At 45.1% G+C, this 15,000-nt stretch overlaps 1 protein-coding gene across 3 annotated transcripts in view; it reads right to left on the bottom strand.

Annotated features, from left to right (window-relative positions):
- The window catches only part of spock1 (SPARC (osteonectin), cwcv and kazal like domains proteoglycan 1), a 204,315-nt gene that overhangs the window by 27,633 nt on the left and 161,682 nt on the right, over positions 1-15,000 (bottom strand). The gene's annotated exons all lie outside the window — the stretch shown is intronic.

Here is a 15,000-nt window from a genome sequence, read left to right as displayed (position 1 = left end):
TGTTGAATTGCTCCCTTTTATGGCTTTTATCGAATTACAGAGATGATAGTGGATTATATCCTCCCATCCACAGTTTTCAGATATCAAATGAACCCCACGGTCAGAGCGATTTAATGAACGAGGCCTTAAACATATTCAGCCCTCAGAAAAAATCAACATATTTTTCTTTCTGCATAAATATGGACTTAGTTGCAGTCTTGAAACACATGCTGTCTGTAACATGATGAAACCCTTGAGAAAAATGAAGTAGGCTGGCGTGAGATTAGCCTTGAGGCTACGTGCCTCTGAGTCACCAGTGAGGATCATTTTCATCTCCTGATAATTACAGCAACAGTAGCAATACGCTCAGGCCAATCCGATACTACAGTCAGTACACTGAGAAAACAACCTAGGAGTCCACTGACTCATGCAATGTCCAACACCTAGATCTGTCAGATTCATGACAGGAGCCATAACAAAAGAAGCAGCTGGATTGACGGCTATCCCCACTCTTTGCTAGCCAGGTAATTTTTCTAGCTTTTGTGTGTTTAGAAATCGAGGCACATCAGGCAACTTGGCAAGAGTATCTCACAGCCACACACTGGCCTGATTGATGGGAATCTACGGCACGCTTCCAAGGACAAAAAGCTTCCATTTACACAAGGGAGTTGCTGACATGCTGGCATAGTTTGCAGTTTTCCGCTGTTGATTGACAATGGTGCTGATGCCAATGATGAAGAAAAATGGGGGTCCAGTAAATTGCTATGGTTACCCATTCATGTCGCACTCTCTGGCATGGGGCCGCGGGTCACAGTTGTCATTGACACAGCGATGCACAGACACAGGCATCACTTTTCTCCTAACAATAATGGCGAATGGCAAAGTGGTGTCAGGAACGTCTATGCAATTCTGCCATCCTTTGACTTTGCCCCTGTTTTTTGTCAACCTGCCCAAACCCACGAATTTGCACCTATTACAGGTTACAATGGCACCCAACTCCTCAGTCTGCCATATTAATTATTAGATTCCATATCAGCACACTGAAATACTACGGCTGGACTGACAGTCTCAAAGGACTGTAAAGAGTACAATGTGGTCTAATCGACACTAACACACTGCTGCCATTTTTTAGTTTCCAAGAGCTATTTCCTCTGAATCTCAACACATTTGACACCTATTCACATACAGTCAATATACAGAGCATAGCTCCCCACACAGGCTGCAATAGTGTGGGCGTGGGAGACATGCAGTCAATAGGCAGTCAAACAGCATAAACCCCCTCTGATATGTACACTAAATGACCTGGGCACGGTCTAATTTAATTACGGACAAAAGCAAAGTGGGAACAAAAGGCTCAAACGGACCTGGTCCATTGTGTTCATGCAGCGGGAGCCGGGCGGACAAATTAAGGACTGTCAGAAGGATTTAGGCTGAGGAAGAATGAGCGGGAGGAGAGGGAGAGTCTGTGTGTGTGTGTGTGTGTGTGTGTGTGTGTGTGTGTGTGTGGGGAGGAGGAGGACTAAAGCTGGACGCTGTTCCCTTCCTGGTGCTCAAAACTGGAAGAGGACAAGGATAATTATGCAATGAGATGAGCCTAGGGTAGTGTGTGTGTGTGTCTGTGTCTGTGTGTGTGTGTGTGTGTGTGTGTGTGTGTGTGTGTGTGTGTGTGTGTGTGCGTTGAGAGCACATGTGTGTGTGTTAGTGTGCATGTGTGTGTGGGTTAGTGTGCATATGTGTGTGGTGTGTGTGTGTGTGTTTGTTTATATCAAAGTCTGAAGACTGTTATGGGCACAGAGCTGGAGAGACAGACGGAGCTGCCGGTAATTAATTGGATGCACGAATTGTTTAATTAGTGACAATCATCTCCGTTGCAATCCATCCCCTCATGCCATATGATGAAATGAAACACACACCCAGCCAAGGCTAACAGCGTCCATCCACCCCCTCCACCCACAGGATGCCGACGCACTTGCTCTCCCAATGTATTCAGCGGCACAGCTCTCAGAGTGTGGGCACAGATGAAGTTGACCTCAGGGTCATTTTTATTCAGACGCACAAATGCCAGCCCTTGTATAATCCATAAAGCTCTTTAAAGCTCTCCGTTCGACTTCGCTTCCTGGCATTTGTTTATATTGATTCGAGAAACAGTGACACCAACCCCCGCCCCCTACCCCCTGATTCGCCGACGCTCTGCATGGCCAAAGGGGCCAAAGCATCGGTTTCCTTGACGATCGCACCGTATTTACCAGTCGCTGCCGACGCGGAGCGAGAGCAGGTGCCGTGCACAGGTGTGGGGGTCGCCGGTGCGTTAGCCCCGAGATAAGGGCTGTGTGGAGGGGTTAAAGCCCCACAGAGAGGGGCCTGCCTCTAGGCTTCATCCCAGATGGTGCTGCCATGTTACACTGACACATATTTACATACGACGCCATGACAAAATGGGTGCTGCCCATGAGTGTGTGAGTGCATTTGCACATGCTCAAACACACCCACACATGCACACACGCATACACACACACACGCACACACACACACACACACACACACACACAACTCCCTTCATTTAATCTTCAGATTGCATTCATCCAAAAACTGGGACCACTGCGGTCCAAAAGCCCACATAGAAGCAGATTGCTTGCAAGGACAGAGAGATCAGGATACAGAGAAACCCAAAGCCAGAGGGAATGAAAGAGAGAAGGAATGAGAGAGAAAAAAAGAGAGGAAGAGTGAGAATTAGAGTGTGAAAGAGATAGAGAGAAGAGAATGAGAAAAATGATGAGAGAGAGAGAGGGAGAGAGACAGAGGAGAGAGAGAAAGAGAGAGAGAGACATACACCCACACCAGCATCCGTCCACTGACAGATTGGTCTGATCAGCTCTCTGCTGACGGACAGTCACCGACACTGACAGGTGTTGTTACGGCACACGTTAAATCTTCCCACGACGGCTCTGACTGGAAATGCGAGCCAAGGTCATCCATCACTTCATCAGGAGCGGACGTCTGCACTCCTCAAGAGCGCAGAGACCAACTAGCAACTAGCCAAGGCTGTTGCCATGGCTATTCACACTTGTCATTGTTCACACAGCAGAGAGATAGAGAGAGAGAGAGAGAGAGAGAGAGAGAGAGAGAGAGAGAGAGAGAGAGAGAGAGAGAGAGAGAGAGAGAGAGAGAGAGAGAGAGAGATCATTTGTGCTAGTGCCATGTGAATTAGAGCAACAACATGATTCAGTCCCTGTGTATTCAAAACACTTTGAACATGTGTTTAACTGTCAAGTATGTGACGAAAAGAGTGACTGCTTTGGCTAACATTTTCAGGAACACACTTCAGAATGTATGCTAGAATGTACAATCTGAGTAAAGGCAGAATGAATGGCACTGAGGACTCAGATGTGTGCTTTCCTATCACTGCAACAAATTAAGTCATTCCATGTATACATAGAAAAAGATGTTAAAGACCCACTCTGTGAAACTATTCAACCTCTTTTTACATGTCCATTAGGTGTTTTTTATGTGTTACAAGGCTTATCACGAGTGAAATAAATGGTATATTTACGCTACCGGTCAAAAGTTTTATTTTTCGATCCGGTTTATGTCTGGAGATTGTGCTGGCCACTCCATGTTTTCAAGCTTACCATCTTGTTTTTTTATGTTTTGGGTCATTATGTTGCTGTAGGATGAACCCGTGACTAACTAGGTGCTTACCAGAGGGTACTGCATGGCACTGCAGAATGCTGTGGTAGCTGTTTTGGTTCAGGGTGCCTATCACTCTGGACAAGTCACCGACCCTGGATCCAGCAAAACAGCCCCAGGCCATCATGTTCCTCCTCCATGTTTGATCCAGTTGATGTCACACACTGAGGAACCATCCTTTCGCCTGCTCTACGGCGTACAAAAATCCTGCGTGATGGGGATTTCAATTCATCAGTCTTCAGTAGTCCACTGGTGGGGTTTCATAGCCCAGGCTAGCCTCTTTTTCTTATTCTGACACCTGACGCAATGGCTTTCTTGCTGCAACTCGACCTGTCAAACCTGCAACTTCGGAACTTCACAGTTGAAACTAAGACTTGCTTACTATGAGCACTATTAAGTTGTCCTTGAAGCTGATGTCCTGCCGCCTATCAAGCAAGCTGTTGACTCTCAGAAACTTGTTTTCTAATTTTGTTGTGGCTTTGGGTCTGCCAGAACTCTTTCTGTAAGAGTTTCCCCCCCCGTTTTTGAGTACTTTTTGATGGTGAAGGAAACACTCATACTTCTGAAATGTACATTATTTTTCAGTTTTGGGTAACCTTACCTTTTTTAACCTTTGGCAGTTCAGCACTTACCTTTGTACCAATTCAAGCTATTCATTGGACTTGAACTGCTTGAATTTCAATAAAAAACTGGAAAAATTGGGGTGTTCTAAAAGTTTTGAGCGGTAGTGTATGGCTGAGTATTTCTGGCATAAATGGGCAGTGCACCTGCTGATGTTTCAGAATAATTCATCAGAACAGCCCGTTATTGATGCTTATCACCCGGAGATAAAAAAAATACTCTTTTCTAGTTGGCTGGTGGGTTGGCTATTGATTCTGAATAATGGAACCCAATTCTGACTGAGTTATTGAAAAGATTGATTTTAGAACATCAGCTGAAACAATTCCATCCAACAAATGCCAACAACCACAGACTGAGGAGTGTGAGCAAACTGACTCAGCTGTTTGTGTTTGTTGGAGTGTTTTGGTGTTTGTTGGTGGAGTGTGCAAGCCCCTTTAAGGTATCGATTTAGAACTGGTGTCCAATAACACCCAAAGATACCCTACCCTATACAACAGTTGCAACAACCGCATGCATGGGATTTCTTAATGCGTTTCTCATGCAGCTTTGGCATGCTGGGTAATAGCTGATAGCTAATGACACTGTTATAGTAGCTATGTTCCAGTTCAAAAGTCCTTCCCTCTAGCTATGGGAGTTCTTCCAGATACTGTACCTCCACAGAAATATATATAATTCATCAGGCGAAAGGAGGGAGGATAGAATTATTCCACAGCATACTATGGAAAATCAGCAGGGGGCCAGTGGGTGGCCGATGGAAGGACTTCTAGACATTTCCTCAGCTCTCTGCCAGCAGGTGGGTGTGCAGCGTGGGCACCGAGGGTGAAATATGTACAGAAGTATAGATCGGGTTTGAATGACAAATGTTACGTCTGTGGAGAGCTGAGGGCAGGCTTCTGGAGGAGACTCTGCTGTTCATCAAAAGGGCAACAGCGCTTAAGTCAACAGCAAACTCTTCCAGAATATTCCTCTGTGAGGCAGGGGGGGGGGGGACTCATGAGTGTTAGAGAGGCGGGAGATAATCTACTTGCCTCCGCTCTGAAGACAGGATTACGCAGGCAGGGAAAAGTAGGAGCCTCCAGCACTGGCTCTGGCGGTGTGATTGACAGGCAGAAGGGATCAGTATCCGCTGTTGGCAAACACACTCGTGGATCAGGCTCAGTTCCGGGTGGGGAGAGCTGTCTGAGCGTCCATCCTCCGCCTCCTTCAATAAACCTCTGACCAGAATAGCGCTGGCGATGGCAACAACACCACATTCATCATCCGCTTCTCCACTTTCAATCGCTGCCGCTGTGACAGCTCACTGATCCCACGTCAGTATCATGAGGTTTCAGAGACATTACTGTTGTTCAAAGACCTGACACTACATCGAGGCTAACATCTCATCTCTCTGTTCAGATGTGAGTGTCACAGGGTCTCAAGGGGGGCTATGGCTAACAAGAACATTTAGGAGAACAGACCTGCACAGTTGAGCTTTAGAACACTGTTAACGGGTGACTGGTCAGGTGTAAATGAAGCAGTGAGTGTAGGGATTTTCATGGATAGGTTAGAAAGTTCAAAGGTCAGCATCGACAGTGACCTCATTTTCTGTGTAATGGATTATGGGATTGATATCTCCTCCAGCTCTCTCTTTCTCTGCCTCATGACCAGACTACACTATCATGGCATCATCATTTCCTTCTCTCTGTCAACTACTCTCTCTCTCTCTCTCTCTCTCTCTCTCTCTCTCTCTCTCACACACACACACACACACACACACACACACACACGTGCGTGATACCTCTTGCCCTCAGGATATACACACACATCTTCAGAGGCTCAGAGTGTAGCTGCGGAAGTTTCCGGCATCCTCATAAAGTCTGACATTTTCTCTTCAAGTCATAATGAAAGGATGTGCAGACTAGAGGGAGGGGAAAACGGAGAGGTGTGAAAAGGAAACTCTGACTCAGAGAGAGGCAGCGAAAGGGTAAGTGGCCTTTTAAAAGAGACATGCATGCATGTGCACTTTTACTCTCTCTCTCTCTCCCTCTCTCTCTTCCACACACACACACACACACACACACACACTCACACACACACACACACACACACACACACACACACACTCACACTCACACACACACACACACACACACACACACTCACTCACACTCACACTCACACTCACACTCACACTCACACTCACACACACACACACAGGACCCCTTAATTGGAAGTTCTATGAAAACATACATTCTGATTAATTAATTCCAGCAGCGGTTACAGTGCAGGGGGGGGGGGGGCAGGTTACATTATGACTTTCAAACACTCCAGCAACAGTCAGCCTACAGCAGATTAAGGAAATCATTAGGATTGAATTCATTAACCCTGCTCCTGCTTCAGGAGCTCTTTCCCTGTTCAAGTCCATTCGGACTAAAGCAGCTGCTCCAAGGCTTCTCTTTATCACACTGTCTTGTAATGATCCCAACATCACACAAGGCAAGTCCTAAGGAAATGGAGTGTGTGTGTGTGTGTGTGTGTGTGTGGGTGTGTGAAAGAGAGAGAGAGAGAGACAGATAGAGATAGAGATAGAGTGAGAGAGAGAGAATGTGTGTGTGTGTGTGTGTGTGTGTGTGTGTGTGTGTGTGTGTGTGTGTGTGTGTATGTGTGTGTGTGTGTGTGTGTGTGTGTGTGGTGGGTGGTAAGATAGAGAACAAAAGAGTGTGTGCATCATTTCTCTGGTTCTCTCATTGTGAGTGAAGGCTTGGTAGTTCCAGGCTCGGATCAGAACCTCCTGGAGAGGCCTGACTCACTGGCCCCCTGGGGTCTCATCTCACTGCCCTCAACTGACTCCCCACGGAGGTCAACCTCGACACAGAGACTTCAGTCCTGTCACAGCATCAGCCCTGACATGACTTCCTGCTTTAGGGTCAATAATGCATGTTGGAGCAGTTCTGGCTACTGTAAGTCTCTTTAAATATGAAAGTTCTTCCTTTTGTCTGTGACTAATTCTGTGTGAAGGATGGTAAATAAACACAGACACACACACACACGCATACAGAATAAAAAAATAAAGACATAAAAGACAAAGACAGTATGAGTGTGATTAGGCCTAAGTTTATCTTTTGATGTGACTCATTTCCTGTGTCCTCTCCTGTACTCACTGCTAAACCCACTGAAACGCACTAATTGGCACAAGAGCTCATCCCCACACACACGTGCACACACTGACTCACACTGCAAACACGTGCTGCCACAAACAAACACACACACACACACACACTCATAAAAAAATCTACTTTGTCTCCTGCATACACACACTCTTCAAAAAAACCCTTTCCAGCAGCCATGGGGCTCTGGAGGGGACTGCGGGAGCTGTCCAGAGGCGCATTGGTTAATGGGGATGAGAGGTTCATGGTCCTCTGCTGAACAGTTGAGGACAAAGAGGAGGAAGAGGAGGAGAATGTTTCAAACCATAACCCTTAATCTTCCACCTTCAAAAAGCTGCCTCTGTCTCACAAACAACACACACACAACGCTGCAAACAAAGAGGAAACTGAATCTATTCATACAGGGAATATGAACACTCTCTTTCACACACACAAGCAAACTCTCTCTCTCTCTCTCTCTCTCTCTCTCTCTCTCTCTCACACACACACACACACAGACAAGTACCTCACAGAGAGCCCGTCAACAGTGGCGATTCTAGACATTTTTAACAAGGGTGGCCCTAGTGAGGCACTGATTAATTCAAGGGTGGCATGAGGCAAAACATCCAGATAAATAGAAACAGACTCAAGATGTTAAATTAGCACAAATACATTAGGAAAACCATGCACCAAACACCATACTCATCAATTGAAGGACAAAGACCATACTCTCACATACTGTAAAATGTATTTGTATTTGAATAAAATGGATGCAAATACAAATAAACAAACATATTAAATCTAAGTTGTCTATCAATGGGTTATGCTGAGCTAAAATAAATTCCATCATGGGACATTAAAATATATTTTATTGTATTATATGGCTATCTATGGCCATCTATTTTTGTAGCTGTTAAAATAATTTGACCTGCTTTTTTTGTCTGAGCTGGCAAAGAGCTATAACAAAGTAATCCAAAATCAACAAACACCTCTCAACTAAATGCTTAAAATACTTTTGTACGAAACAGGAATGAAACACCAATTAAAGACTAACCTTAATCTAATCATAACGTTACATTCATAATGCTACAGACCCTAAGGCTCAATCCCATTTGTTATGCTTCCCTTCCCCTAGCCTACCCCTTGTCCCTCGAAACAGAGTGGCAATACATAGGGGTGAGAATATTCCCCTTGGATATAGGACACCATGCACTAGCCTATAGGGGACAACTGGGACGATCAAAACACGTTTTAATTACACGTAATTTACAAAGAGACCACACCGAAAGGTAATATTTTGTCACTAGCTATAACTTACATCTGTCTTTTGTCAAATACAGTTGCACTTTCAGCTCTGAACAAAACCGTTTAGGAATTCTTTAAGCAAAAGTGGAACGTGCACAATGTTTCATTTATCCCTCCTGGCCGGGATGAATAGGCATGGGGGACGAAATAAACATACAGTTTAGCCTTCCCAAAATGTAAATATTTCACAACAAATCCTTGACTGGTTGAATGGTCACCAGAATTCATATCGCTACCTGTAGCTAGCCTAGATGCGACAAATGTTATGAGTGAGCTTGAAGACCCATAAATGAAAAGTTGTCTTAACATTACATTAGGACCAGGCTTGGAATTTCATAATTTTAGGGGCAAGGCCACTTGGCCTTCAGTTGGGCATGTTTGGCAGGGGGCACAAAGGCCACGCGTCAGGGCACCAAGTCCAAAGTTAACTATACAGTAGAAAATTATCAAAGTTGTATTTAGTCTATTCACAGCAGTAGACCTGCATCACTGTATGAAACATGACAAAAACATGAAACATGACATATTACATAGAACTGTAAATCATCTGATTTTACAGATATCTACGTAGGCTGTATTTAACATTTATGTTTTATTTGGCCTGCTATGAAATTTAAAGCCCAAAGTTGGAGGCATGCATGTAGAAATTTGCTGCAAATTCAAAACCGGATTACTCTGGAATTGCTATCTGTACAGGGGGATGCTTTAAACCTTTGTGTTCGGTAAGGTTTGTTTATATGGTTTGTATGTATTGTTTGTATATGGGAAGAGTTCGCAAAGCATTCCACCGAGATAAATGGGCAGGGAGATGGGCGCAGAACTGTATAATAATTTGATTAAATTAATGTTACTTTTCTCGCGAACCGTTTATCACAGCAACTAGTGGCTAACATTGTTTAAAAGCTAAGAAAAAGCTCTTCATGTGATGTGATACATGTAATGTCTATGTCATGAGTAGGCTACTTCGCGAGTAGTTCAACAGAGAAGAATGGGTGAATTTGGACGCTCTTTCTTGCCGTGCGCTGTGACTTTCTCCACTGCGTAAAAGACTAAATTAATTTGCACTGTGAATGCTAAGATTATTTTGACAGGCCATAGGTTAAATGAAAATCGCTATTAGTCGGATGCAAAGCAGAATATTGAAAGAAGGGAGCACCAAGGCCACAGTGGCCTGTGAACCTCCGATTTTCAAACCTTGATTAGGACAGTATTATCATTAAACGCTTTTACAAAAGTAGGCCCACAGTTAACACTTAATGACCTAGCAAATGTTGGCTGGGCAGGCTAGGTACAATAAGCAGGTAGGAAAATTAGTCTAGGATGACGTGATTCAACAAACGCAACTTGTGTGTGTGATTAGATAAATAGGCACTGGCGGATGCGATAGGTAAATAGATATCTTTGCGTGTTAGCACAAGCAGTAGCCTGTAGGCCTAAACTCACATGCTAAAAACAATAAGTCATGTATAATGGCAAGCGTGTTTGCCACTTTCCGAAGTCTGTCTGACATTTCAAACTAGCGCTGCAAATGCGTCAAGAAAGGTCCCGCCTTAGACCGTCATAATGGCCAATCGTAGACTAGGATTTCGGGGTGGCACCTGGGGTGGCCAATCAAATTTCAAGGATGGCCTGTGCCACCCAAAGCCACCCCTCTGGCTCCGCCCCTGCCCGTCAAAACACTTGAATCCACTCAGCACTTTCCTTTTCCTATGGCTTAGATACAGCACTTCACTGGCTTTGCTACTGTTGCATAAGGCATCGCTACAGTGGCCCCGGTAGCACACACTGAACAATTAGTCATTACTGCATGGACAGTACTTTAACCAGACTTAGATTTGGACATCTATCTCTCACACACACGCACGCACGCACACACGCACGCACGCACGCACACACACACACACACACACACACACACACACACACACACACGCACACGCACACGCACACGCACACGCACACACACACACACACACACACACACACACACACACACACACACAGATTCCTGTGGAGGTTCATTGTTAATTAGGCACGCAGTATACATCTGATTTTAAAGAAGTCTGCCGTAGTAGTAATTAGTTGTTTACAAAACTAATTGGCTTTGCGAGCAGGCTCTGTCACCTGTGATCCCGCAGCCCAGAGACACATACTGTATTCATGCACCGGTAACCCTACCTGACAAGGATGACGATTAAAGCTGGCTGTTAAGAATTATCCAGCGGATGTCTGCTGACATGATGGATTTACGATGCATGAGCAGCCACACATGCATAAAGACACATTAGCGTGCACACACACACTCTCTCTCGCTCTCTCTCTCTCTCACACACACACACACACACACACACACACACACACACACAGAGAGAGAGAGACACACACCATTCTTTTGAAAGTTTATGTAATATTCTGTCTTTTTCTGAGTCTGTAAGTGTGCATATGACTGTGACATTGTGTATTTAGGCGTCAAGAGTCTTTCATTTTTAGTCTGCAAGTCTGAGTTTATAAGATTTTTTACTGTGCAATCAATTTGGGAATGGAGAATCATGTAGTTTCACTGGTCTTGGTATTGATTACTTTTGTTACCGTGACATCCCTAGTGTGAGTGTGTGTGTGTGTGTGTGTGTGTGTGTGTGTGTGTGTGTGCGTGTGTGTGTGTGTGTGTGTGTATGTGCGTGTGCATGCAGGTGTGTGTGTGTGTGTGTGTATATTTGCGTGTGCGTGCATGTGTGTCTGTGTGTGTGTGTGTGTGTGTGTGCATGCAATAGCACATCTAGCCAGAGGCATGTGGCCAGAGGGATGGTCAGTCTTGACCCAACAAAAGAAGCATCTCCTTAACAACCTCCCACATCTCTCTCCCCCGTGGCGCAAACAGCAGAAAAGCCACGGCCACAGAAAGAGCTGAGGCGGCTGCCCCCCGCTGTGTTTTTCTTCATAGATTGTATTTCTCCCTCCTTATACCTCCATCTATCTCCTGTGATCCCATTTACCTGACAAACAATACGACTCCCTGCCACAGTGAGATTACACCCCGTGTAGCACGGAAGAGAGGGGGGGGGGGGGGGGGGGGGGGGTATAGATACAAACTCAGGAAAGGAAAGATAAAAAAACACATGAGCAGAGAGAGAGAGAGAGAGAGAGAGAGAGAGAGAGAGAGGGCAAAAAGGAGTGAGCAGGTCTGCTTTAATACCTTAAATGATATCACAAAAGCAGCCAGACACACACACACACACACACACACACACACACACACACACACACACACACACACACACACACACACAGGGGCAAAGGGCTAGAAAGAGTAATTAAGGAGGAAGACGGACAGTTGAAGTAGAGGCTGACGAGGGTGAAGGTGAGGTGAGGATGAGCGAGTGAGCAGAGAGAGAAAGAGAGGAAGAGAGAGAGCAGAAAGAAGAAGTGAAGAATGTGAAAGGCCAGGAATAGAGTATAAGAGGAGCCTGTCAGCCTCCGACACACACACACACACACACATACACACACACACACACACACACACACGCACACACACACATTGTGCCTGGCTTATCCTGCAGTCGTGGGTGAGGAGTGTGTGGTAATTGTCTTTGGATGGATTCAGATTTATACAACTCACGCACGCAGAGCCTTTCCAATTAAAGATCTTGTCTGTGGCTTATGAGACTTGAGGAGATGTCTGCGTCTCCTTAGGATTCTATTCAAATGAAGACATCACGCCACCTCTGTCAGACCATTACTGATGGACAGATTATTCTTCTTGGGCTGGGAATGATTCAGAACACCACACACACACACACAGAAACACACTCACTCTCTCTCACACACACACACACACACACACACACACACACACACACACACACACACACAGAAACACACTCACTCTCACACACACACACACACACACACACACACACACACACACATACACACACACACACACACACACACACACACACACACACAGAAACACACTCACACACACAGAAACACACACACACACACATATACACAAAATAAAATACACACATGTAGTCTTTTCTCTCTTATTTTCTCACACATACACACAGAGCAACACACACACACACACACACACACACACACACACACAGACAGACTCACGAACAAACAGAACCTCAAATGACTGCAGCAATCACATCATAAGCTAGGCCAGAGTTGTGACAGCCCAATCAGGAGGGAGAAAGGCAGAAAGACAGAGAGACTGGCTGAGTGATTAGAGAGTGTGCAACTGAACAGAATACTGAGGACGCAGAGGCACAAATCAACTAGAAATCAATCAGCTTTGCCCACAGATCTTTCTGCTAAAGGCTCAATTGAGCCAACTGCAAACACACACACACACACGCACACACACACAATACAAAAAGCCTGGTGGTTAGAAGTTAAATAAATATATACCATACACTAAAACAAGGCAGTCCACACTAGTAATGCTAATGCAAAAATCCTTAACAGGTTTCTGTAGGGAGAGGGCCTGTACTAAGAATTGCAAAACATGGCATTGTATGTTGAACAGACTGCATGGATGGAGGCCACACAAGTGCAAAATGGCAAACTGCACTTTCCTTACTCATGCATTAGCATGTATAGAAACGTCGAGGAAAAATTAAAGTATCACACAAAAAAAGAGAGAAGAAATATTAACAGCAGCTGATTAGGTATTCCGGCATACGTCTGTAATCAGCACACATCTGTTTTTTAAAAAATGGCAAAGCAGATGTACTGCAATAAAAATTGTGATTACATGCATCAATAAGAGAATCTTTTTGGCTACTTTGTTATATGTCGAAAGCAACCTTAAGTTTTGTTTGCCTTTCTAATGTCTTTCTTTCACTTTCACGTCATCAATTTCCCTACCTGCTATACTAGGCTATTGAATCTGTCACCTGTCGGGCGGTGATGAGTGCTGTTTACTTGATGAAGCGGAAGCTTAGTAAATTCCGCGCAATACGGCAAGATATAGTGTTCGCTTTCTGCGGACAGACAAACTCGCTATTTGTGCTGTCTTCGTGCCCCAGGCCCAGAGGGTTAGTAATAACTGTCTCTCATGGCCATCCTGAAAAACGGTCGACAATGCTTAAAGACTCTTCACATCCAAGACAATGAATATAAGGAAACAGACCATGCACCTAAGGGCAAATGGCGAAATCAATGACTAGAAATGAATACTGGGTGAAATGTTGTGTTGTGATCAGAGGAAGGGAGAGAGGAGGAGAGACTTCAGATGGGAGGATGGAGAAGTAGAATGCAATACAAATGAGTGTACTTTGGATGAGACAGATAGCTGGTCACAGAGCCACGTGATAGACTCCTGGGCAACTCTTCTAGCCCAAAATGAAGTCAGAGGATGTGGTGATTAAGAGCCATTTCATAGCCTGGGGGCACCTAATCAGCAATGTGAAGAGGTCTCCTGAGTGTATGCACATAGGCAAATGCTCCACACACACACACACACACACACACACACACACACACACACACACACACACACACACACACACACACACACACACACACACACACACACAAACACACACACACACACAAAGGCACCATTTGATTTCCCTGTCTGATTTGCAAAGGCTTAGTCCCATAAATAAAATGGGGAAAGGCTAGGATGAGAATAAATGAGAGCCATCATTATTACTGCCACTCTATGGGGTGACTCAGGAGGGGAGGGGGGAAGTAGTTTAGAAAGAGAGCAAGAGAGAGAGAGTGAAACTGGGAGAGAGAGAGAGAGAGAGAGAGAGAGAGAGAGAGAGAGAGAGAGAGAGAGAGAGAGAGAGAGAGAGAGAGAGAGAGAGAGAGAGAGAGCTGAGATTGTAAGTTTCCTGCGGGCATGTCTCTGGCAGATACAAAGGGACATGAGAAAAAGTCGGACTCCCACATGCACAAGGACTTACATGGAGACACACACACACACACACACAAACACACACACACACACACACACACACACACACACACACACACACACACACACACACACACACACACACATGTACACACAGGTGTACACACATACACATACACACACACACACACACACACACACACACACACACACACACACACACACACACAGTGAAAACCCTAATGGCATTATGCGTCACCACATCCACTCCATCACAAATATGACCATGCAAAAGCCCCTGAGGCTTCAGCTGGCTTGCGGAGAAAGGACTCATCCTCCCAATGTTTCAGCAACAGTGTCCTCACTCCACCCTGCACATCATCCCAAATTCCCCTAACACACACA

This window comes from Alosa sapidissima, chromosome 20 (assembly GCF_018492685.1).
Source record: "Alosa sapidissima isolate fAloSap1 chromosome 20, fAloSap1.pri, whole genome shotgun sequence".
Classification (NCBI taxonomy): domain Eukaryota; kingdom Metazoa; phylum Chordata; class Actinopteri; order Clupeiformes; family Clupeidae; genus Alosa; species Alosa sapidissima.
The sequence above is the reverse complement of the archived record's forward strand: the minus strand, read 5'-3'. Positions and strand labels throughout refer to the sequence as shown.